Source organism: Excalfactoria chinensis, chromosome 5 (assembly GCF_039878825.1).
Source record: "Excalfactoria chinensis isolate bCotChi1 chromosome 5, bCotChi1.hap2, whole genome shotgun sequence".
In the NCBI taxonomy this organism is placed as follows: Eukaryota; Metazoa; Chordata; class Aves; order Galliformes; family Phasianidae; genus Excalfactoria; species Excalfactoria chinensis.
The window spans coordinates 11,461,900-11,488,660 of NC_092829.1; the positions used below are offsets into that span (position 1 = coordinate 11,461,900).

Sequence of the window (26,761 nt, forward strand, 5' to 3'; positions counted from 1 at the left end):
TGGGCTGTTTATTTTAAGCTTAATTGGATAACATTTAACATCTGACATCTTTCCCCTACCCCCTCTTCTTTTCTCCCCCTAATCATTTGTATTAAAGGCTTTCCACCACGTCCATGTGCACACAGGATGTATGTGCTCCATGCAGTTTTCTCCTTTGCTTTGAGAAAATGCTCCTTGGTAACTTGCCACACATCCCTCCCCTTTCCCCCATCAGCTTTTTCTTTCCTTTATTCCTTTTGGATGCCTGACTTTTGTCACCGTGAGGAGGGGAAAGTGATGTGGAAATGAGGGCACGCGTAGCTCGCCGGAGAGGATGGGGACATATTGTTGCCAGACCCCCTTATTCCAGACCCAGTGATCTCTTTGAAATCAGTGGGTGTTTCTGAGCATGGCTCAGTTGTAGGATTGGGTCTGTGGTGAACTGCAGGCTGGAGAGGTGAAAATGAGGAAGGCTTAAATGAAAATACAGCTGTGGCAAAATCTACAAGCGTTTATGAGTGAGACTAACTGTGGTGGGCCAGCCCTTGCGGCCCTGATTCACGCTGATATGCATGGAGTTTTAATAGAGAGCTCAAAAAATAATGGAAAAATCGTGTCTGAGGACCAGACGATTTAGAGAGATGGCAGGTCACATACAAAACCTTCGGCAAATGGCTCTTCCTGTTCCCCCTAAGATGGCCTAAGTTAACTATGCTCAATATATTCCTTCCAAAAGCAGTTGTGCTGCTGCAATGTGCTGTATCTCGCAAGAAGGACTCTGCACAACTGAATTTGCTGCAATAAACCAAGAGAAAAAGTTTTTCATCTTGGTAGCCCTCTGTCTTGAGCAACAAAATTTATGCAGGGGGAGACTGAGAGCACTCTGTAGGGGTCCTGTGTAGACCCTGGTAAAGCTTGTGGTGCATGAGGCAGGTTCCTATGCCTCCTGACTGAGGCCCAGCCATTTGTGCTGGCCTGGCAGCGATGTGTGGCATAGTGTGACATAATCATCATGTCCCAAGGACCTGATCTGATTTACCCATGCTTCTGTACACAGTGTGTCAGTATGTGTGTGCTCATCGGGCTTCACTTTATCGACCTCAGCAGACTGACCAACTGACCTGGGATGAGTGTGGAGACGGGCTCTTCTGGGTGATGATTACAGAGTGAGATAGGTGCTCTGCTCTCCCCAGCTGGTAAAACAAACCGGGAACCATCTGCTTTCCTGCTCTGCCTTCACAGGAGCAAACTGCATGCAGCCAGGTAGCTGTAAGAGTGAGCTGGCTTCCCATTGCTCCTTCTGCCAATAGCCAGTGGGGAAGGAAAGAAGCAAAATTAAAAAGGAAGGAAGGAATAACTGATTAAAGGAGGTGGGAAGGCAAGGCTTTGGTGTGTTACATACTTTCAGTTCTCGCTTTGGAGCTACTTTTCAGTAGTGTGTTTGCTAGGAAAAGGATGCCAGCTCTGCGGAGAGAGAGACCTGTTATCATGGCTTCCTGTAATTACTGCTGCAGTCTGTGGCACTTAGAGAATAGGTTTTATCAAAGTGCATGCTACATGTTTATGACAGTAGTTGGTCAATCTCTGCTTGAAAGAAACATTTGTTTCCCTTGAAAAAGAGATTATATCTATTTAACTCTTTCTTAGCTCCTTCAGTAAATGAGCCCAGGCATGTTTTAAACTCTGCAGTAGGAGTTGCAAGACCTTTCTAGCACTTGAAATGTTTTGTGGAAATGAAAAAAAAGTGAGTTCTTTGTGTTGACTAGTAATCTAGGGATGATCCCTGCATTGTGCCCTCTTTTTTAATATAGCCATTTACAATAGTCACTTGCTGCAGCATTAGAGATCTGCCTGTCTCTCTGACTTGATTAGCCTTTTATTCTGTCAGCCCCGTTCTTGCTTCTGAGGAATCGTTTCCTCCTTTTAACAAAAGCCATCAACAGTTCCCGCCTCTCCTCCTCCTTCATCATTTCTTACCTTTCCTGTTTTTCAGCATTCATTTAATTCAGGACCTGGAGTTTTTCAGTGCTGCCCTCAAGCAGGCTGTGAACCTGAAAGCTGGAAGTTGCAGGTATCCCCAAATCAGGTCCTCGTGTCCCAGTGGTTTTGTGCTGGGGAAACCAAGACAAAGGCTGCCAGTGGGGTTTGGGGTCTACAAGTGTGAAAGCTGCGTTTTGCAATCTTGATCAGGACACAGAATTGCTCAGTGAGCTGAGTAGCATTTAGCTGTGCAGATGGGAGGAAAGTGCTCTGCCTCAGAGCAGTCTGTGATTTGTAGGGAAAGGGGCTGCTCGTAGCAACTTCAGTCACAGCAGATGATGCTGGGAAGTCTGCGTGGATGTCCAGTATTTCTCATGAGGGTGTTGGTTGTAGTCCCTTCTGTCTTTGTACCTCACTTTGTGTTCAAGGCACCACAGGGAAAGGAATTTGCAGGTAAAGGTCTGTGTTTTCTGTGATTCTTAAAATACCTGCCACTGGGACAGTTTCTCTCACAGTCTCCTTATTTATTTATTTATTTGCATAAGAGACTTCTGTCTGTCGAGCCGGGTTCTCCTGTTTAAATGATTTTAGTGCCTATTTAATTAGAAGTTGGAATAGAGTCATGAAATTCACGGGGTTGTGTAGCTTGGTCTAAAATATAAATGGGCAAAGCATTCATTTTACTTTACCCCTTGCCAGATTAGGATGCTTTTCTGTGTCTGCTTTTTATTTCATTTCAATGAATTGAAACTGCTTAGAGTAACTGTAAAATGCACACAGGTTTTTTTTTTTTGCACAGCAGAGACATGCAAATGATTGTTGAGAGACGTAATTATGTAAAGGAAAGTATATGCCTGTATGTGTGCACCCATACACTGCAGTGGTTTTTGTGGGGCTATTTTTTCACAATACATCTTCATAAGGCTCCTTCTATGATGCTGATTTATTAATATTGTACATTAAGTCTTAAATTGTCAAAGCTGCCTAAGAGATTTGGATGCCCGTTTCCCATTAAAGTTAACGAGAAACGAGCTTTGCAAATCTCAGCACAGAAGTGCATGGCACTTTACATTGTACTCTCTGAAGAAAAAAAGCCTCTGCCCTGAAGAGCCTACAGTGCAAAAGCCCCATGAGAGGAATTCGGATCAGCATTAGATGAAGTGAATCTCGTGATACAGATACTTTATCCCTTCTGCCTGCACTCAGATACGTACCTGATCCAGAATCTTTGGATCTGGGCACATATGCAAGGGTTTTATACACCTCTGTAAAGATAATTAAATCTGCCCAGTACACAAACATTCAGCCAACCAGTGAAACTGCTTCCTTCCCACATGTAGGCTGATGGAAGGAGATGGAAAGCAATTACGATACTCAGTTGCAAATATAAAAACAGCAAGTGGGCATGGGCAGCAGTGATTAATGGACGGGGCTGTGAATCTGAAGATCTAAAACAGGGGGAGGCATGGGGCCGAAGCTCAGGAAAGTGAAACAAGCTCCTTTTAATTAAAGGAGTCAGCTGTGTTAGTCATTAGGACATTCTGAAAATCACACGATCATGTTGTAAAGTTAATATCAATTTATTCGGCTACTGAAATTCTACTGACTGCTACATTTCTGTTTTCTTAGCAAAGGTCAAGGCAACAGTAAAGGTAAAATAAAGATCTGTCAGTAAATAATACGTTTAAAAAGAATACTTTTTCCTCCTTCAAGTATATTACAGAATTCATTCTGTGCTCATTTTATAACTGGAATCAGCCAATGAGAAAAGCTAGATTAGACCACCTTGCTGTATAAAGCTTGCTGCAGTTAATACAGGCTGTCTAGAAAGCAGTACTATTTCAAAAACTTTTATGTTAATGATAAGGTATGTGCTTGACACATCTCTTACTAGGACAAGAAGCAAGCTTTTGTTCACTCCAGACTGAGCTTTATTAACACAGGAGGGCCAGTGGAAAATATAACAGTAATCACAGCAGAGAACGCAAACTCATCCGACAGCAACCTCTAACTCATCTAGTCCCAGGGCAATGGCTGATCCATTACTCTTCATTTTTTGCTGAGTGGAATCTTAAAAAAAAAAAACCTCAAGTAAAACTTAATTTCTGATTGACTGTGGGTGCTTTTTCAAGAAGAGAAAGAGGAATTTTAGGTGAATGTGTCTGAGGTCAGACAAAGACTGAGGGCTGTATAAAAAAAGGCTTGCTTAAAGTACTGGCTAACATTCAGGAGAGATGTCCCTGTTAGTCATGGTTATGTCTATTTATTTATTTTAGTGAAATATTTAGTGCGTGCTGTGGTAGAATTGACTTTCTGCGCAGTACTTACAGGGTGCAGGGCTGTGTGAGAAATGTATATGCTAAGAACGGTTGTGCATCGGTCTGTGAGTATGCATCTATCTTTTCATCTATCTATCAATCTCTGTGTTCATCCATCTATCTGAGTATTAAAATCATATGTGACCTGTCTGTCTGTGCAGCTCTCTGTCTCACCAGATATTAAACTCAGATCTAAACTCAAAATAGATGGATGTAATCTCAAACTTCTTTTTTGACTCAATGGTGTGTTTGTCAAGGGGCAACTAAGGGACCTTAAAGAGCAAAGAGGCAGATAAAATTAGGGTGCTGCATGGGGCAGCAGTGCTGGCAATTTAAGCGTGGCTGAGGCTTTGTTCCAGACAGGCTCCCTATCACTCTAACTTTGTAAGTCCTAATTATGCAAAGTTAAGAACCAGCAGGGGCAATAGTGATATTTAAAGGTGCTTTAAAGTGGATGCCTGCAATTTCCAGACATGCACGGAAAATGAAAAGCTTTTAATTGCAATATTAATGGGGGGAGCTGAATCTGGTAGTCTCAAGACAAAAGGGTGCAAGAAAACATTGCCTGCAGTAAAGACAATGGCTCCAACAGAGAGTTAACTCGATCGCATACCACTATGCTGAGCCTGAGAGTCTGAACTCTTCAAACGCTCCAAATGGAGAGCTAAATCAAAGAATCCTGTTTCAAATCCATCCAAGATGTTGCTGTTTTTCTCCTCTGACAGGAGAAGCATTTGGAAGTGCAGTTTCTTTCTTTTTTTATAGCTGTCTTAAAAAGGAGTTTGGATGTTTAGCACAGCTGGTGCTCATTACATTATGCACTATCAATAAAATAGCATGTGTAATTAATTTTTAATGCAGTGCTGTATGCAGCGCTTTAAAGCAGTTACTGTATGGGGAGAGCCGACACCGGTCACTGACATCAGAAATATTGAAATAGAGGGCTAGATTTTGCATTTTTAAAAGGTGTATGTGCGAGCTGGGGGAAGGGTAATTCCCAGCCAGCGGTTCTCTGGTCACAATCAAATTTAAAAAATATAGGAACAAGATGGATGAAAGCGCTCTTATAATTTACTTATTGCTATGGATGAATTTATTTCCTTGTAGTTTGCTGAGGGATGGCCGGCTTAGGGCTTGGTGACTTCAGAGGTTGGGTAAGCACCAGGGGACTGCACAGCAACTGATCCATCTTCGTTAAAGCTCAAACGCTTCGCTGCCATCAGGTGGGAGGTGAGGCGAAAGGTGAGGCTAGGAGAAAGCAAAAGAAAGGCATTCCTGTTTGCTCTCACAAGAGCAGTTATTTTTACAGTGCTCCTTTCTTGTGCTTTGTTGTTCACATTAGTAAAAACTCCCTGTTTTGTTTTGTTTTTTTCCTTCTTTTCTCAGGATTCATGAACTATTTGGCTATATTGGTACTTTGGAAGGGAGAGAGTAGCTTTGGTTACAAAGAGGCACCACTGATGGCAAGTTGCCTGCTGCTCTGACAGAAGACCCAAACAAATCACAGCCTTCTCTTTTCTTGGCACTTATGCAGTACTTTCCAGAAAACACCAGCATAAATAAAGACTTCTTTAATCGAGCATGGTAGGCAAGGCTTGGGCACCGCCGTGGCTATTAGTGCATTGAGAAACGTCTCAGTTGTCTAAGGGAAGAGCAGACCAGGCTTTGAGGTTGTGGTACAGTGCACTGTGTCTTCATAACTCAGCAAAGGGCAGGGTATCACTTTTGTGTTTGCAGGATAGGACCAGCCTCTGTTCCACCCTTTTCAAGCAGTTTTCTGCATGCCTCTTGGTGATCACTTCCTAAGAAGATAAGAAATCAAATGCAGGAAGAGAAGGGAGGAAGCAATTGCCTACAAAGTGACAAAATTAGAGGTAGTGTTCATCAGGTGCCTTGCCTTTTGATTGGGAAACACAGTTCTTTCTGGGAGCTGGGTCTTTTTATACAAGTGTACGAGGTGTAAATGTTTGCAATTATTCTTTTCTTTTTCCCTCAGTAAATTGCCATTCACTTGCATATAACATATGCTAAACAGTTCACTTGTACAGCCTCACCTGGCATATTCAGGATGGAGTCTTCTTCTGTCCCTTCAGCAGTAGATTTTTGTCATCATCTCTCTTATCACTTGCTGTCAGATATGTGCGGAAGTGTTTGCGTACTTGCCTGTGCCAGGAAGTGAACTGGGCTGTTCAGTCTGTGTGAACAGAGATAGATCTCTTCAGCACAAATATAATGCTCAGCATCAGAGGAAGTAGGGCAAGCCATGGTGTACGGTGTAGGTAGCTGTGATGAGGTCTGCTCTTCGATTCGTGAGCCAGCAGGAAAGATGGAGGCAAGAATGAGGCAGTGTATGTGAAATGGCTACATTTTACTGTTTATTTCATTTATTTATTTATGTACTTACAGAGGAATTGGATCACGTATTCCTGGCATGGTTCAGGTTTAGGGCAGAAAATGGTTCTGCAAAAAAAAAAATTACCCTCCATCCCTCCAGAGCTGCCTCTTTCAGAGGACCTGCATTCTTTTTTTCTTTTCAGAATGCTTCGTAAAAATAGATGAAAGAAAGAGATCTGTGCTCAGATGGGATGTTTTATGTTCAGAAAAGGATCTGAGTAAAAGAAGCCATACCGGTGCACCTCGTGTGTGCCTGACTGGGCTTCTCTGTGCTGCGTGTTGGTCCTTCTTTCTGCTGAACAGCTAACAGCTGAGCAACTGTTAGCAACATACGTTTTTATACTGTTTGCTTTCTTTTGGACAAGCTTTTTCCAAGCATTTTTGCAGTACATACAGGAATCTGGTAGGCTAGATCATGTCATGTGCCTCTACTATTTATTTTTTTTTTTTATTTTCTTATCTTATTCAATTCATTTCCATGGGTGTCTATTGTAGCTAATGCAACCTGCTGTAGCACAAATTGGGGAAACCAGGCTCAGTGAGTCAGTAACACATGCACTTGGAAGAAAGCGGGCAAAAATCCCATATAGCAAGGACTTACATTTTTTATGAATTCAGCTGTAAGAGTCAGAGGTCCTGGGACTTAAGGAATGAGGTTAATGCAGACACTAAGCGAAGCGGTGGGGAGGCAAAGGTGCTGGAACCACACCATGAAACAGCGCTTTTTAAATTATTATCTGTGCAAATAACATAAGGAACCACAGGTTAGAGAGAGGTCAGTTTACACAACGTATCTGCAGCTTTTATGCCTATTTAAATGTCCATTTGGAGCCAACTGTCGATGCATTGTGTTCAGCTCATTCCCTGGAAACGTGAGGAGAGCATCCCATCCTCTCTGTGTGTCAGACTGTCTCCTTACATCTCCTGTATTGACCTAGATTGTTTCACACGATGCCCTGATCTAAAACTGATCCTTACATCTCCTTCTCAGCTGTGCGGTACTCCCAGGGCACTCTGCATGGAACAGTCTAAGGGATGAGCTAGGGACTGCTGTGACACACGAGTGCTTAGCCAAGCGTCTTTCCAGTATACATCTTCTGACTTCAATCTTTGTTGTACTGTTACACCAGAAGTGAATCTGGACTGTGGAATTCTGGGAAGAACTGAGTGAGAATCAGAGCATTTTTGGGAAAGATGTACTCTTTAAAAGCGGTCACAGGATCAAGATGAAAATAAAATAAAAATTAATGGAATGTGGAAAGACCTCAGCATGGCAATAGAGCCCTTTGCTTGCAGGGGAACTATTTTTTCCATTTACTTCTTCTGAAAGAGATTTTGGGTATTTGCTTCTTCTAAAAGAGATTTGGGGTATTCTCTCCTCTGGTTGAGCAAAGAATTTCATTTCTTATGGCAGAGGCAGGTTTAAAATGCAAATTCTGTCCTAAAATTAGGTCTGAGTGTTTACGGATTGATTAATCTAAATCCTTTATAAAAATGTGTGAACCGTTGATTAAACTGGGAATAGGATCATTGTGGTTTTGCCTGTGGTCAGGACAAGATTAGTAAGTAACTTTCTGCAGAGCTGCATAAAATGTAATAAAAAAAGTGAAGTTCTTTCTCTACTTTTTCTGGTTTCTCTTGAAAGTGAACCAGTGCCTCCATTGCAGGAGTCGATGCAGAGTCTTCAGAACTCTGCAGCCCACTGAAGATAAAACCTTTCCTACCGTAATCAATAGATACGTAGAATAGCTGTGAAATAATCCTGTGAAATGGCTGTGAAGCCCCCAGTTGCCTTCTTACTTTCTCTGTGCATTTTCCAGAAGGAGCAGTGTGAAAGCTACGGCAGCGTTCGCCCCTGCCTCCACCACCACTGTCAAAGTTCATTAGTGCAGTTGGGTGCACTCATAAATGTCTGAGCTCTTGCAGTGTTTTGCGGCCTCCAGCCAGCTAGCCTTCCATCCTGCTCTCCCTATTGTGAGGGAAAGGTTGGGATTTGAGTTGGGCACATGAGGTTTAATTTAGTTAATTTTTGTGTCCTGATAACATCAGCTCAGTAAGGGACAGTAGGTATGTGGGAGACATTGCCATCCCTGCCTTATATAACTTGCTCCCTGCCCTTTTCTCTTAAGTCTGCCAGGCTATGCTGCTTGATTGTAAGCTGGGATTTCTTAAATTTGTTCAATCCTTTAAAGGTAAAGATGAGCAAATGCTTGTGCTGCCTCCTCACTCTCACTCTTCCTTTGCAGATGCCTTTGACCCCTGGGGCAGCAGGGACTGCCAGAGAGGGTGTCAGGGGCATGCAGGGTCCTGGTTATCTCTGCTCCTCTCCTGGCAGTGCCTTGGGTACAGTTTCCTTCCAGCAAGCCCCAGTGAGTCACTGTCCCGCTGCTGGGCTATCCGATGGGAGTGGAGAGCTGATGGTAAAGGGCTGCTCTGCCCGCAGCCGCCCTGCTTGCCGGGCTGTTGCATTGCCACACCTTTCCTGTCCCCTGCACTTCCCCAGACCTTATGTTTTTGCCTCTCTTAACACAGCATTTCAGCTGTGCCACCAAGTAGGTCCTTAATCCCTTGCTGTCTCTGCCCCTGTTTCCTACAGTAATAATTACAGCATTTTAAAAACTGTTCCTTTTTAAAATCAAGTCCAAAGTGAATTTACTTTTTCTTGGTTTTTCTTTTTTTTTTTCACTTTTTTTTTTTTTTTTTTTAATGGAAATGACTGCTGAAAGTAAACACAGCTTGCAACATGCAGACTTATTGGGCCAGCATGAATTTCCTTAATAAGCTGGGGGATGTGTGTGCGCGCGTGCGTGTGTTTTCCCCCCCTTAAACCGTGCAATAAGCGTGCTGTCGCTTTAAATCCTAACTCAAACTTTACTGGCGATTTTACAGAGCCTGGTTTCATTTATAGTGGAGCCAGACTTGCTGTGTGAGAGCCGTCCGCATGCTGGAATTAGTCTTAAGCTCGCTTCTGTGGCGTTGCCAAATTCCATGTTTGTGTTTTATTTAGAATTCTTTTCACGGCCAGTCGAATCTGTTCAGGCACACATAGGCAGTGTTGCGCCCCATGGAGAAAATAAGCAAGTTTGCGTTTTCTTTGGCATAGGCCACGGCCACAAAAGACTGCGGTCTAAAAAAACATTTTTTAAAAGCTATTTTAACCCATAACAGATGTATAAAGTAGGCACACGCATGCCAGCTTCCTTAGTTTTAATTAAAAAATAATTACAGCTTTAATGGGATGCTAGTGACAAATTTGGATGAATGGTGGGTGACATTATCTCAAGGCTTGCTTCAACTTATAAATTAGTGCATTTCTCTTGGCCAGTGGTACAGATGAAATTAAACGAAGGAGCAGATTAATATTTCTTAAAGTTACACTGAACCAAATAAAAAATCAGATCAGATCTAAACCCAAGGCCCCTTCCTCCCTCTCTTGCTCAGATTTCTGTTTGCATGAGATCACAGGACATGGAGAAAAGGTTATTTTCCCTGGCTGAGGAATGATCTGGCTATTGATAAACTGAGCACAGTTCTGCGAGGTACCAGTCCCTTCTGTACTTTCATACTGGTAGCCTAAAAACCAAATAGTGGTGATTGGAGTCAGCAGGCGCTTCTATTTATAACCACAGCTAACTAGCTAACCTAGTACCTCCGAGCCAGGAAATCTTAAATATAAAACCATACATACATGCTGTGTGTTGCAATGGTTCTCTCTGAACACTTCAGCTAGCTGGCTGCCTTTTGGACTGCGGTGCTGTGATTCTTCACATCTTTAGGCTATTTCCAATTCAGGGCTTTTAAGGCTCACCAGAACTGGGGTGGATGCACAGGTTTGTGCAGGTAACAACAGTTTATATTTATGAAGAAATAAACAAAAGGGTAATAAACATGTAATGAGCTAACCCCAGATGGTATCTTCACTGTTATTGCAGTCAGGTGTATGCGGAGCTGGGCAAGGGATTGTGAAGGATTAGCAGGTGAGGCTGCAACTATCTGGAGTTGCTCACCCAGCTATGGTGCTTGCCAGGGATGGGCTTTTTGGAGGGAAGCAGACAATTGCTTGGTGATATATTGCACAGGCAGACGGGTGGGATCACTGCTTGGAGAAGGCCAAGCTCTGCTGCTGTTCTCAGACCTACTCTTTCATAAAGCTTCTCATCTGCTTAACATTTAGCTTCCATTATAAAAAGCCCTGAAGTGCTGCTGATACATGTAATCTAGATGGTGAGAGCTCTTCTCCTCTTTGCTACTGTAACAAATACATGACATTGTTTCCTCATTAAAAAACAAAAGTGTTTTTTTTTGTTTGTTTGTTTGTTTGTTTTTTGTCAAGTTGAAGGAACAGTAAAGAAAGTGAGCATCACATCTTCAGTGGGCAGCTGCACACCTTCCACTGAACTAGTCTAGATTTGTTTGGAGGTCTGTGGATGTTTTGCTATGCATTTCCACATCAATGTGGCAGTTCTCCCCTTCTTGCTTGCTGAAAGCTGCCTGCCATATTAGACTGGGGAAACCGTGCAAGAGGAAGCTGCTTTGCTATGTTTGAGATGGTTTGGTGAATTTTGCTCCTTGGCTGATCCCCTGGATCTCTCAGTATGGAGCTTCTCCATTGGGTGTGCAGGATGTCCTCTGCCTGAAGCTAAACCAAGCCAGACTGTGACAAGATAAGGATTTTAAGGTTTGTGTAACTGCAGAAGAAAAGGAGAGATTTGCCTTTGTCAGTTGACTGAGTATTTCTGTGTAATGTTTCCCTGAGCTTGAGTTCTTCAGAAGTGAAAACGAAGTTCTAGCGCTAAAACTCTGAGTCATACAGTGCAGATGAGAGTCATTTCTGCATTCCTGGAATTTTTGGAAGGGAAACATTACATTCATGTTAATCCTTTCAATTATACCTTATTGCTAAAGTAATCCATGAGGCATTCTGCAGTAGAGCCCTCTGCTATTTGGTTACAGTTGAGGCTTTGAAAATAGCACCTGAAAGCTTTTAGGCTCCTGATTTTCAGTGTCTTAATATTCTTTTCATGTTTTAGCACAGAGGATGATCTAGTGTCTTTTTTATTTACTCCCTAGGAATTTTTTTGTTTAATAAATAAGGCTAATTTGATCTGTTCTGATCTGTCTCAAGTATCTAATTGCTGCTGCAGAGAATGATTAATGTCCAGTTGAAAGGATTCCACATCTCTAAATGAGAATTGAAAGCAGATGTTGATTTGATGAACGTGCACTGCCCATTCCTTGTCTGCAGTGGCTCAGAGAGCAGGCTGCTGAGATATCACTATCTATCAAAAGAGAGATGTTAGATGCCAAATACAGTTCAGAGTCACACACCTATCATGAGCTGAGTGAACAGTTAACAAATAATGTATTCCGGGTACTTTTTTTCTCTGCTGGTGAAATATCTAAACACAAGACAGTGTTATCCTCAAATTGTCAGAAGTCTCTGACAAACTCCAGTTCAGGAAAACGCACTGTGAATTGATTATAGCCAGGTTTCTGAGTCTGGGTTTTCACTCACCAAGCTGTGTTCATATGTTGTCCAAGAGCAGGCATGTTCAGTTTCCAGTGCTATTGCATGCATGTTTCTGATTCCAAAGTAACCTGAACACTTAAAAAACAAAACAAGCTGGTGCTATTCTCTTTTCTATCAGTGGACAGGCTAGGTGCTTTGCAAGCAAGGTCAAGTGCTTTTCAAAGTTTTCTAGCTTGAATTTGTGAAGATCTGTGGAGAGCATACAGTGAAGGAGCAAAGGGCTGAATCACCCGGGAACAAGATCAGTTTCTGTAGCATTCAGCCAATTGGCTACGCATCTGCACAGAATGAGGGCACCAGCGTTTTAGATAAATGCAGGTACAAACAAGATCTCCTCACGTGGACTCTCTAGTTTAGTAATGCATGATGCTTTGCAGTCTTTTCACCAGCAGTGCTCTCTTGGACATCTGAGTATGTCTCCTCAGCCAGTGTGTAAGAGTAGATTAGCAGCCAGGAGGGGAAATTTTGGCCAAGGGCAGACATTTCTGATGATGACAGTGGGATTATCAGTGTTTCCAAAAAACAAGAAATGCTTGTTTGTTAAAGCCTCTTTTAGTTTTACTGTTAACAAAAGAGAAAAAATGGTTACCTTAACAGATTAAGTCACTTTGATTTTATTTTTATTTTTGTGAAATGCCCTTTTCATTTGTATTTTATGTTAAATCACCATTCAGACAATGTCTGTGACTAGAAAACTATTTCACAGCTGGACAGACAGGGATGTGAATCCCAACACAAATCTTCCTTCCTGCCTATAAATCAGCTGGTTTGGGATGTATGTGTGGCAGGAGACAGAGGAAAAGAAAGAGAAGGGGAGACGGTGGATAAAAGGGACAGAGAAAGGACTTGGAGTCCTGGAAAAAGACAGGTTCCAGCATCCCAAAGCTCTGGTTCTGTTAGCTTCTATTCTGTGGTAATGTAAAAGCTGCAGCAAAGAAGAGTACTTGCAGTGTGACCTTCTACTTCCCTGACACCTGAACAGGATTGTAATGCATCAGGCGGTAGAGAATGGGAGAGGTCTGTTTTACTTGTAGCTGTCTGGCTTTTCCATTCGGGAAGTAGCTATAATGACATTCACATCAAATATAATTATTTCTTAAAATCCTTGTTTGTTTGTTTTCCACAGCTAGATTTTCTGCATTAAAGCAACCATACTTTACTGAGATAAAACTTAGCCTTCTGGATGATTCTGAATGATTTTTTTTCCTGGTCTGCATCTGTCCAGCTGCACTATAATGCTAACAGTTCCCAACTGATCCACTGTGAGTGGAGATCAGAGGGTGAACTAAAAGAAAATATATGGAAGGTATCTCCCTAAGAAGATAATACTTCCAGGTTACTGAAAAACAAAACCTGTTTTTTGTCTCCTTTTACTTCTATTTCTTTCTTCATTGTCTTCTTAGCTTGTAAGACAGAAATGAAATTGATGTGAACATGCTTATCCTAAATTAAGGTGGTGAGATAACCATACTTATGTGGCTGGTAGTGTCAGTGGTCTGTTCACAGTGCATAATAAACTGCATTTCTGTGGGTGTAAACCAGAACTTCACCTGCAAGAAGTGGGGTACAGCTTTCAGTGCATTCAGCAATATCTGCTGCAGTGCCTCTAGATGTAGTCTCTGGTCTGGTTGTTCTTATGTCCATATTTGGGGTTAGAAGAAAAATCCTTGAGAAAATGTGTGAAGCAGGATATCCTTTCTAACATGGTGGATTTCTCCACTTGCGGTGAACCCAGCCCACTGTACTGAGCTATGAATGTATATATTTTGCAGGACAGGACTTGTCCGTAGTTTTTTATTGTTTCTGGAAGTGGTCATTTGTGTGAGCACACGTGTTGTGAGTCAGTATTGGTTTGCTCTGGTTGTTTCTTAGCAGGCTTTCCTGTGAATGAAGGTGTGTCTGGCCGTAAGCAAATTGTGGAACTCCCTTGTGTTGGCAGCCAAAAAGGTGCAAAGGGTTTGGGAACTTCCCGTGGAACACACAGCTCACTGCACATCTGAGGAATCCAAAATCCCTGCACAGGCATATACCCCACTGGCCTTACACAACCAAGGACATGGCTGTAATTGTAATCACACATCTAAAATCAAAGGTGAACACTACACACAGGGAATGTCCCTTGAAAAGGCAGCTTTAAGAAACAACAGCAGATTCTCTTTACAGCTTGCAGAAAGGAAAGTGTTTCAGTCCAGTCATTCCCACTGTTATCAATAAAACAACCCTGTATTTTGCTAAAAAAAAAAGAAAAGAAAATTTACTGTTATGAGTTGATTTGAGAATTTGCTGTGTGCTTTTATTGGTATCCCATGAAAACTATTAATGAGAGAAGGATATTCTTGTGTCACAAGTCCCATTCTCCGTGTTTTGGGAAATGTAAATCCAAACCTTGTTTCTCCATTGAGTTTCCATCAGGATCTTGGAAGAGTTCCTTAATTTCTCCATACCAATTCAGTAATGAATTCCCACTCTTCTCTCTCTAATGGGAGAATTACTAGGCTAAATTTTTGGAATTTTCTCTGGCATTTAAGTACTACAATAATATAAACCTACAGAAACATACAAAGTGAATAATTTAGGTTAATGTTTAGGGTAATTAGTCTTGATTTTTGTTGGATGGAGGTGAGACTGAGGGCCATTGATGCTGAATGATGTTTGTCCAATCGTTATTGTGAGTTTTTGAAACCCTCACAAATGTACAGGAAATACTGCTTTTACTGCTCTCTGAGAAAACTGAGGATGCAATAGTGCTCTCAGGTACAGCATCTTAAGACCACTGCAAATTAAGCCACTGGAAATCAATGTGGTTGCACATTTGTAGCTGAGATCGGAATTTGGTTTGGCCTTGCATGGTGCTCTGTGTGTTAATTCTCGCATCTAAACCTGGAAGAAATGGCTTTTTTATTACAGCAGTGCTTGAAGAGACCCCAGGAAAGTAAGGTGTAAATATTAGAAGCTGCCAACAGCTAGTGGCAGTTTCGGCCTAATAAACTGGAAGTAAATAACTTGGTGATTAGCTGGAATTGGCAGGCCACTTAAACACAGCTCTGACTGGGTACACAGTTTTCCCCATTCCCATCTTAACACTCTGTAACAGCATGGTTAGATGCCTGGAAGATATATGAGCCTCAGCAGAAGTTGTTCTGAATCTACCTTGACACCTCTATTTGTGAATAATCTTAATGATGATAACAACAGCAACAACAGCAATATGCACTTAGCTGGAACCTTTCATCCCAAGGAGCCCAGAGCACTTCTAATTTGAAGAGCAGGCAAACAATAAACAATAAAATCTGAGTCATTATAGCAAGAATAGCTCTGCAGCTCAAATGCTGAACTGGGAAGGAAGCGGAATTGGGGCTTCTTGCTGCTGCCCTCACCATACTGTCCCTCTGTGAACCAGGTCAGCTGCCTTTCCTCCAGTGTGTCTCCATGGTGGGGATGTGTAAGGGCTAATAACACGTGAGGCTTAATCTCTGGCAAACAGGTATGCAGATAAAGAAAGCAATGCAAAAGCCTAAACAGGATTACTGTGAATAGACTTATATATTCAGAGAAATTCAGCCCTTGGAGATCTGCTCTAGGAAGAAATATGATCGAATAGCCAGGGAAGAAATGAACTCCTTCAGGGCAGGACCTAGACAAAGTCCATGGGAGTTATCAGAAAAATCAATTGCTATTGATTCTGTGGGCAATAGATCAGGCTTCTTGCTCCCTGACTGCCATTAAGTTGTATTTCAGGAGACAGGAAGGCATTTTGGCAAGGACTGTAAGAGAAGGTTTGGCACAGTCCAGTACTTTTTGCCACTGCCATGCTCCTGCCTCACTTCTATTTTCTTATGCCTGCATACCACAAGTAGCAACAGTGGATTTCTCGTTCAGTTGTCATTTGCTGCCTGAGTTCCACTTTTAACCTCTAATACACAAACTTATTTTATTGTTTTGTTGTTGTTCCTCCAGATGTCTTTAACTTTTTCCTGCACGGGGATGAGGCATTTGCTACAAGGAGGTATTCCCTCTCCTGTGTAATAAAATGACCGGGCTGGATTGGCACTGTGTTTCCTAAGAGAAAAGCTTAAATCAGTGCCAGGCTGCCTGACAGAATTAATACTTCACAGTATTGTGTCACTCCTTTTGCAGCCTCTGCTTTTCAGCTACCCATCCCTCTTAATCTTTTCATTAGTCATTATTTTTGGCAATGGGTGTAGCAATCTGGACTGACTGGAAAGAACAAGTGTATATTGGCCAGGTTTGTTATTTATGATTAGTGACCATCACGTTGACAAGTAGATTCCTAAGAAGTAAAGCTGTGCAGAGGTCAGAAAGAGTGTTTTTTTCTCACTATTCTGCTCTGTGAAGTGCAGTTTCTTGGTAGCTTAGAAATGCATCAGCGATCCTTAAAAATGCTACAACTTGCCTGACATTATGCAGCACAGTTCATCTTTGTGGTTTCTCCTAATCAGCCCTCACAGGTAAATATGAACATTTTGCAGGCAGGGAAAAAACAGGACTTGATTAGTAAGTTCCCAGCCTTCAAACATCTCCTGTGGTCACGTTGCTACATGAACAGTGGGCAAAAAATGACTAAATGGTTGAAAGTGATTTGCTCTTGTTTTGGGTTAGCCCCATAATCTAGGTCAGCAGTCATCAAGTTATCTTGGAGGAAATAAGGCTATTTTGGCCCAAGTACTCAGAATTGAAATATATGGCAAAGTACGTCTGAAATTCCACTACTTAGGAGGGCTAAAACATGTGAATGGAGGTACTGGAGCATTTTCGATCAAAGCATGGGATCCACTCAGCTTTTAACTTCTACTGTAGCTGAAAACATGTGAAATATGTTCTAAAAAAAATAAAAAAAAAAAAAAAGGAAAAAAAGAAAAAAAAGGAAGTAAAAGATTTAAGTACAATTTATTTTATCTTATTGAGATAAAGCACTTGATATCTGGAGCCTGCTAGGAAAGCAAACCAGGGTTGGCTTTACAGTGTGAATCTCTGTTTTCTGAAGAAGCCAAGAATCCAGAACGGCTGCTTTATGTGGGATTTCTTCACTTCTTCAACCTCTTGGCGAAAGTCAGGGCTGTGTTAAGGTAGGTGTGCGCGGTATTTTGCAAGCAGACATGAGCTTGTTCTGCCCATGCTTCAAGCCAACTGGGTGCACGCCAGCCCTACAGCGGAAGCCATACAGCTGTGTGAGTGAGGATGCGAAGCCCAAGCCCTGTTTCTCTGCAGGGCTTGTTAGCTCGGGTTCAGCGTTGTAACCACAACTACGTGTCTTTTGCATCGGTGCTGGCTTGAATCTGGCCAGGCTGGAGTGCAGGCAGGGTGAGCCTTTGTCAGCCTGCCAGATTTCATGCAGACATACCCTTCCTCACCATAGGTAGCAGTTTCTCAGGCACTTAATTTTCGTTGAAGTCAGCATGAGCAAACGTTACTCATCTTGAGTAACGGTTGCCAAAGGAGGTCCTTTGTGTAACGCATAGATTTAGCAATTGAGGCATGGACTTTGCATTACTAATGTTTGGTCTGCTTTCTCATAGCTCTTTCCATTCTCTTGGTCACTGTCAATCCCCCTTCCTGCTAGCTGCTCCAGTTCATAACTGCATCTGACTTCTGTGATACAGTTGTCAACCCTGGAGAAGTCTCTAGACCACATCACTACTACTCCCTCAGGCGATGCACTTTGCCACCAGCCTTGAGAGACTGGTTTGGAGTCTTCTGAAGGTTGTAGAGATCTCAGTAGTGCAGTATGGTGATATTGCCCTTTCCCTTCCCCCTGAGGAAAGTAATGGCAATTCATCCATCAGAGAAGGAGTGACTTCTAGCAAGCTGATATCTTTTTAACTGGGCAGTGTAATAGAGGCTTCACCCTAACAGGGTAGAAACTGTGCTTTGCAGAGTGAAGCAAAAACGGTGAAAAAGAAGATAACACTAGCTGGTGCTTCCAAGTTGTCTGTGCTTTCTTGGTTTCTACAGTTAAAAGAACTAGAGAAATCTCATATTATTTCTTTTTATTGCCTATTACTATTAGTGCACTATTATTCCTTCCTGCTTGTCTTCTAGCTGAGTAAACTTGAACTTTATAGTGATACAAAAGCTTGAAATTGCTCAAAAATATTCACATACCTTTACTTTCTCACTTGCTAATGCTGGGGCTCTGAGGAAGAAAAGCACGACAAAACATGAATGATCTGAGTGTGGAATTGTGGCTCATATGACTCACTAAAAATTCCACAGTGACTTCTGTCAGGTTTCTGTTATGGATTTGTTTCCTAAGGTTTGAGAAGAATAGCATATATTTGCTTTGCATCATTAATTACAGTTTCAAATACTGCTTTTCTTTCTTCTGGAATGAAACCTAAACTTAAACATTTTTGAGAATGGAATTTTGTGTTCATTTGTTAGACAAAATCATGATATTTTACTTCAGTCCCTATGACTTCTGGGTGGATATCAAGGCTATTTCAGCGTCTTTGTTCTAGATCAATTTCAGTCTGATAAATGCACTTGAATATTGGTCTCATGACTGCCAGAACATGTCCATGACCTCTAGACAACTCTCTTTCTCTCTCTTGCACAGTCTTTCGGGTGAAACTTCACTGAAACTCAGCTCTTGAATCAGGTCAGTTTAGCTGTCAAGAAGCTTTGCTACAACTGTTCTGAGCAGGTCTAATCCAGTCTTCCAAGTTGTTCTAACTTTAACCATAGAAGTCAAATCTGCAAGACAGGATCTATAGTATCCAGCAGAAAGGACTGGGCTTTGTACATTGATTACGTTGCTTGCTTGGTACATTCATCCTCAAGAGCTTTTCTAATGTGAGGGACATAAAAAAGCCTTCCAGTTATCTCTTCCATGCCCTGTGTGTTCCAAGTAGATTCCAAATAGGATCTGAAAGTCCAGACATGGGTCACTTAGCCCTGAGGTCCTACGGGTACCCTCTTAGCCCTGGGAGGAATGCAGTGCAAACATACCTTGCAGAGTGAATGCACTTCACAGTTGGAGAGATGTAACGTAATTTGTCAGCTATCACGAAACACTCATTTCATTTCCATTGCTACAGTTTTGGCTAGAACTGCTCAAGCCCTGCAGGGTTCAGTTCACAAGGTTGTATGTGAACTGAACCCTGCTCTTAGGTTGAGGAAGGGTGGGTGGAGAATCAAACCTTTCAGGTTTGCTTAGAAGGATGAGTCTGATAAATTCACACTTTCAGAACTCCTTGTCTTCTTCCTCTTCTCACACTGAGCTTTTTAGTGCTTCTTAATGAGGACTTCATAGTGTTGATGTTAATTCCTTCTCTCTGTTTGTGCTTCTGCCTCTCTGCTGAGTCATCCGAAGTTCTACAGAGTACTTTCCCATCCTTCAAGGCTCTAGGTGCTGTCGCTAATTACCTCTTGCATTGTTTGAGGTATGTTCATAACAATGCTCTGCACTGTAAGTTACATCTTAGCAGATTTAATCTTCTGTTAGTAATTCACATGTGGAATCTGTCAGTCCACTCAGGTTCATGAGAAGTGAGCTCTGTCATTTGTAGAAAATCTGATAGGGATCCAGTTCAGCTCAAGCTGTTGAGAGCAAACACCTGTGCAGTATTGTGAGTATTAATGCTATTTGTAGCAGGATCTGCATTCAAAAAACACCAGCCCAGAATACAGTGGGCAAAATTGTATTTCAGTTTCACTGCTTTGATTCGGTTGTGTGAATATTCGGTGGCATTTTGAAGTCACAGTTTGTCCATAACTGTGTCTCTTTCTGGAGAAATTGTGTCAGTCCCCCACTGTGGTTCAGTGTGGTGGCCATATTCTGTTCTTGCTTACACCCACTTGACATTACAAGGAATTAAATACTTTAAATGACAAGCATTACTAGGGATGGGAAAATAAAAGGATAGGGTTTTGTATATGGTCTCAATTGCCTTAGTGAGTACATGTAGTATACATATTTTTACTTTGTCTGGAGAGACATTTCAATGTGGCTCCTCAAAAAGTTGCTCCCTTTCTCACAGCTTCCCTTAGGTATCCTAAGGAGGAAAAAATCTAAGCCTGAGGGTGATTTAGCTGTGTGGTCCACCTCGCTTTTCTCACAGAGTCTGCATCATTTCACTGTTTAAGTGCAGTGCAGAACATGTGGCTTTGAACACGTGGATTTTGGTGGAAGTCAAACTGACTCTCTCTCCCCTTCATGCTAGAAATGGCAATAGCCCTGAGAAGTCAGAATATTTCTGTCTCGTTCTAACTGTGTGTGAGTGTGCCTGTGTTTCATGTCCTGTTACTGCAGGAAAGAATCACCCATCCTCGATAGCTGTTTTTTTGGTGCTTTTTGCAAACACGAGAGTGACGAAGTAAGGGGGAGCTCTTCCACAACAAATATCATTGCATGCTCTGGGATCTTTTGGAAACAAACCTTTTTTTTTTTTTTTTTTTTTTTTTTTTTTTAATTTCACTTCCAACGGTCCTTATTATTAAGATATTCATTCTTATAACAGGATGTTAAATAATTAAGCCTGTGGAAGGGGCAACATCAACAAATGCTGGAATATATTTAAATAATGAAGAACATCTTTAATTTGTACATGTAAAATAATTGCGGGCCGATGGTAGGTTAAGCATTTGTATTTATTAAAATGTACTTGCCTTTCCTTTAGAGGAAGAAGGTTGTCGTTTCCTATCCTCTCCCTCAGCCTGAGCCACTTCAAGTCTTCCTTCTTTTCAGTCGAAAAGAATTAATTATGCATTGTGGTGGCTTTTCCTAAAAATATGTTGATTGCTTGATTTTGCTTTAGCTGAGAGAGCTCAAGTCATTCCTCTCTATAAGGGAGGAAGAGGGGTGCAGAAATTAGCTGATCTGTATCCAAATAACCTGGTCTTCAGCAAAGATTCCTAGCAATTCAGAATATTGACAGCAATCAGGAGACTCAGGCTGTTGAAACTTCCCCTCTAATTGAACTGGGAAAGGTAAACCAGTTTCAGTGCTCCGCACGTTGTAATTGCAATAATTTAATTTAGCTATTTAACCTGTAATTCAGTGGTATTTATTAAAGAGCATAGGAGAAAATGAGGCCATTAGGAGCCAGAGATGAATACATTGAAATGAAAATGAACACTTCTAACTGCTAGTTGACCTTCGTTTTGTAGCAGTTTTTATTAGGCTGGTCACGGTAATTACTGGAACGTGAATCATGGAGAAAAGTGAATAATTTTGTAATGAACATTTTTATTCATTATCTCCCATTTTCAGGAACCAGAAAAATATCGTGTAAAAGTATCTGCGATGTTTTGTATTTTTTTTTATGTTTTTTTTTGTTGTTGTTGTTGTTTTGATATTATTTATTTATTTATTTTTTTACAAATAATGTTTTGTGGACAATAGCCCAGTGCAAAATATCTTTCCATGGTGAGAATTTGTGTTACACCGAATTGACAGCCCCTTGATGCTCAGCCTGCAGCTCACAGGGCTGCTCAGGGACACTGAGCAGCTCGTAAATCGAGCATCATAACAGCAAATGTAGGGCACAGCGGTCACCTGCGTTCAAACTGAGGAAGGCACATTTTGGAGCAAAACCTGAGGTGCTGAATGGTTCCAAGTGACCCACACTGAGTTGCTTCTCTGGCCCCAGATCCTTGCACTTTGACTCCTGCTAACAGGCAGTTTATAAATCTTCCTGAAGGTCAGCAAGGTGTCTTGTGGAGCAAAGTCAGCAACCATGGAGGCCTCCAAATTGTTTTTATTGGGACGGTGAAGCCTCTGTTAACACCACCGTGCAAGCAGGAGGGCATCCTCCATCCATTTCTCTCCCAGTTCAGCCTGGGGATTTCCCTAGGGGAAGAAGAGAAGAGGAAACAGGAGTGAGTGTCCTCATGGCTCTGCCTCTCACAAGTGCTGCTCTGGGGCTGCCATCTCACCAGGGAGCTGGCTGCCACAGATCAGGATCTGCAGGCGTCCTGCCGTGGCAATGCTCCTGGCCATGTTGTTCATTAAAGCCTCTCCTTTGCTGCAGCAAAGTGTTCGGGGTTAGTGGCTCTGTGAGGAGGAGAACGGGCAGCATTTTGGCAGTTGCACTGTGATTGATATTCTGTTCGCTGCTCTTGAACACTCTGATCGTTCTTTTTACCACTCTTGTTTTCTTACCAGTGTTATTAAACCAGCCAGACTCTACAGGGACTTGGCCTCCTGCACTTTCTTAGTTCACGAGATCTGGAGGGGGGTTTCTCTTTTTTCCTTTTTTTTTTTTATTTATTTTTTTTTAAGATTTTCTTTTGATTTTTTTTTTCTTTTTTGGTCTTTTTGTTTTTGTTAATTGCTGCAGCCTGCAATGAGATGTAAATTCAGTGAGAACAGTGCATTGGGGAAGGCTACTCTTGGAAGAGTTGATGAGCTCCTGAAATTCCTCCAACATATGTGCACTATCCTTGGCCACAGTAATTCTAACATGGATGAGGAAGGTGATCTTATTATTTGCAATTATTCAGCCTGAAGAGCATGGCAATAGTTCCAGGTTTGAAGCTCTACATATTGGAGATGATCTTTGATAGACATTCTTTTCTCTACTCTACTCTACATTAAGCAGCACTGATGAAAAACCAGCTGTATTAACCTCTTAATTTCCCGAAGTATGTGCTTTCATACTTGAAGCTCTTTGATTTTAAGCCTGACTTAGAAAAGGAACACAGGCCTCATTTTGCTTTAAGGAGTTCCAGTGATGCATATGCTTAAGATAATTTTCCTAATTTCTTTCATTGTCTTCACTTTGAGGCACATCTTGGTCCCACAGGCAAATCTCTCAGTGGGGCTGAGACTTGAAGCTTGGTATTCAAATGGCTGAGGCTATGTTCTGTGGGTTTGTGGTAAAAAAACAATGGGAGCATAAGCTGTAAGGTCAACATTCACCTGGGTCAGAAATTGTATGTAACTTAGAAATGGAGACTGAAGGAGTGTGCTTGTGAGGTACCAAGAACCTGGGCCAAAAAGAAAGGATGTGGTATTTTCAAGCTGACTGATTTTCCTGCCATATTCCCTTACCTGTATGCACAGCTCAGAACAGCAATCTGGTAAGGATGTCATTGTTTTCACCAGTTTTCCCTGTTTCATAGTAACTTTCTACCTTACCAAAGAGCATATCCCAAATGCTTTCTGGGGATTGGAAAGCATTCACCCCTCTTTGGAAATTGGCAGCATGATCTCAGGGTGGCTTGCCAAGTCTTTTGTGGGGGGTTTAGTTACCTATGACTAGTTTTCTTTAGAATAATGCCACTTTCTTCTGGGCTCTTGTTGCTAAATGGAGATGTACAAGTTCTTGTCTGACCACCTCCATTCAGTGATCAGCCAGAAAGCTTAATCCAAGGTCAGCCTAATAGGGTTAACTTTTATTATTGATAGCTTTCATCTGCGGTGGCTAGTTAACAATTGTGGATGATATGTGAATGTTAAGTAAATATCACCAGGATATGCAAGGATTTGAAAAGGCTTAATATAGCTCAGAATTATATATATATGTGTGTATATATATATTCCAGGCTGCATTTCTTTTAAAGACATTTATTTGTCTTGTTTACTCAAATGTGTTCAACTGAATGCCTTTAGTAAGGATCCATTTATCTGCCAATTTATACACTTTGCAATGCAAGAGTTGAAAACTTTTACTATATCTTTTTCTACACTTATATCAAAGATACTATAGTGGAGAGTGTCATAGACACACCTGTACAAATATACATGCATTCAGTATACTACTTTTGTGCTAAAGTATTTATTTTTGTTCATTCGTGTATCCCCGTTTATCTGGGAGGAAGCAATAAACTCAATTTTACCACTAAATTTTGTTTGGAAACAAATGCCAGCTTGTGGTAGTGGTACACTTTATCTAGCAAAGAATCTTTTTAAACCATAGACACTGGCACTGGGGACTGTACTATGAGGTAATTGACCTCCATGTGAGTTATACATCCTGTGTCTAAAGCAAGGGCACACGTGATGGCATCAAAATCAATTATCTGACAATCCAACCCCAGTGTAAAATGTTACTGCAGTTTGAATAGACTCATGAAAAAGATTTAGATATTTTAAACTGTTTTCATTACTTAATTCTTTTAAATAGTGCTATTGCAGTATGCAAAGGAATACAATAGTGGTGGTGGATTAAGCTGTGCTGAGTGCAGCTACCACTGGACTCTGTGTAAGAACTCATGAGGGGGATGAAGTGTCATTGGAGTATGTATCATTGATGGAGTATCCACCAGGGCTGTATTAACTGGGCTGACTCCATCGCTGCCATGCAGGTGACTGTCAAGTAAATGTATCTTCATTTCTTCTGCAGTCATCACCCTCTTGCATGTGTCAGGGAGCAGAAGTAATGAACAGATCTGCTAAGCTCAGAGGACAATATTCTGACTCTACCAACCCTTGCAGACCCTTTCCAACGTTCAGCTATTTGATGGAAACAGAAAAGGTGTTTAACACAGAAAACAGGGACGGCGTCTTCAGTCAGAGGCTGATCAGCCAAATGATCATAGCTAAACTATCATGTACTGAAACTTTGAAACTTTTCAATTGCTCAGTTGCTTGGTTACAGGATCATTTGTCATCTATTCTGGTAGCAGGGTGAGAGGTGGGGGAACTGGAGGGAAGGGGGAGAAGATTACATGTGCTGTTGAAAATGCAATGAGCACATTTGATCATATCTAATTCCCATTTATATTACTGTGGACATCCCTACTGCCCAGCTGCCCTCTCAAAGACTCAGAGCTATGGGATTTTTTGATGCATGAATGAAGACTGGGAAGAGGGCCAGCATGCTGTTCATAGGCTTCTTCATCATTTATTACCTTCTAGTTTTAATTGTTTTCCTGCTTCTCTGGAGATATTTATCTAGGAGGAATTGTACTATGCAATGCAGACACACGAGGTGGCAACTGAAGATTGCTTATTAGCTTAGTACACTGTACAATAGATGGATCTTAATAAAATAGAGAAGACTATTTACATTAATAGAAGAGGCCTATTCGTAAACCTTTTATTACTTAAGTGCACAAGTTTAACTCCTGTTTATCCATTATAGAGATGTGGGTTATATAATAATCACCACATAACTGCGCTGTCTGTATCCTTATAGTAATGAAAATCAGATCTCTCCTTACATCAATCTGTTACACTGTATTGTGTCTGCAGGGCTACATTTATCTCTGCTAAAAGCCTCTAGCAGATTTACTGTAGGGCAAAATTTGGTCTGCTTAGTTTCTGAATGGTACTTCAGCAGTGGAAATTAAACAGAAGCCACCTGAAGAGAGATTGATAAAAAGGGGGTAGTTGGCAAAGGAGGGAAGAATATTTTAATTTATAATTAGGAATAGATAGGAAACCCAAATAGAGATTTGAAACTAGAGTGTATGTTTAAACAATAGCTGGTAATTCTGGGAGGCATTCAGATCTCTGATTCACTACAGCTTCAGTGGAAATTCATGGTCCTTTTCTCTGGTTATTGTTCACGGTCCTGTGCCACTTCCCAGCTCCTCTCTATTCTGCCGGAATCCTGCATGCTGTGACCACAGCCTGTCCTCCCTGCAGAGTCAGAATAGGTGGAGGGGGTACAGCAGAACTTGGTCTGCTTTCGGTCAGCTGCCAGCTCCACAGTCTGACACAAACGCTTTGGTGGAACCAGGGGAAGGAGAAGTGGCAGCAAAAAGCCTTGTGAAATACTGCCCCAGCCCTCACTAGCTGTACTTTGTGTTCTTGGAGCACCCCACACTGTGCCAGAGATGTGACAAATCACTCAGAACCTCCAAGGAAGGTCAGGGCTGTAGGCTGAAGCAGGAGTGACCACTTTGATTTAAGTCCTCTTTGATTTGACGAATGAAAAGATGCAAGTCCCCTTTCATGATTTGAGGGCTAGAGAATTAGGGGAGCTTTCATGCCTCTGTCCCACTTTAGTCTTCGTGAAGGCTTATGCGGTACTTCTTTTCTTTTCTTTTCTTTTCTTTTCTTTTTTTTTTTTATTTTTTTATTTTTTCTTTTCCAAATACAAAAGCACAGCTTTGAACAATTGTGCGTGCATTTGGGATTGGAAGAGTTGAAGGCAACTAAATGTAGGGAATCTTCCTCAGAGGAGGAACTGGCTTTAGAAACTGATATTTCACAATCTGCTGCTCAAAAATCATTTTACTATCTCAATACTTCAATAAGCTCTAGTGTTTACCTCACTTCTTTGGGGTAATGGGTAGTGTGGTTCATTTTGTCACCATTAATGTTCACATTTTTCACCCAAACACTCAGGAATTGTCTGCATGCCTGCTACATAGCATGCATTGTTAGTTAATTGGGTATGTGTTGAATTTGTTGGGTCTGTTGAGCAGTCCACGTTGCCAAATTTAGTAGACAAGGCACATTCATGAGATTTATCTATTCCTCATCCATCCTGACAAAAGTACAAATATTGACTCAAGTGTTCAACCATCTCTCTTTACCCCAGTCTCTTCCAGCAAAACCCAATGAGCATGTTTTGTGGATAGGTCCAAATGACCAAGCTTAAGTAAATATACCTTGTGATTGTAGGTATAATATTGAATCAATTAG

General features: G+C 41.5%; 1 protein-coding gene across 7 annotated transcripts in view; it reads left to right on the top strand.

Annotated features, from left to right (window-relative positions):
- The window catches only part of BCL11B (BCL11 transcription factor B), a 95,508-nt gene that overhangs the window by 41,860 nt on the left and 26,887 nt on the right, over nt 1-26,761 (top strand). The window lies entirely within an intron of this gene.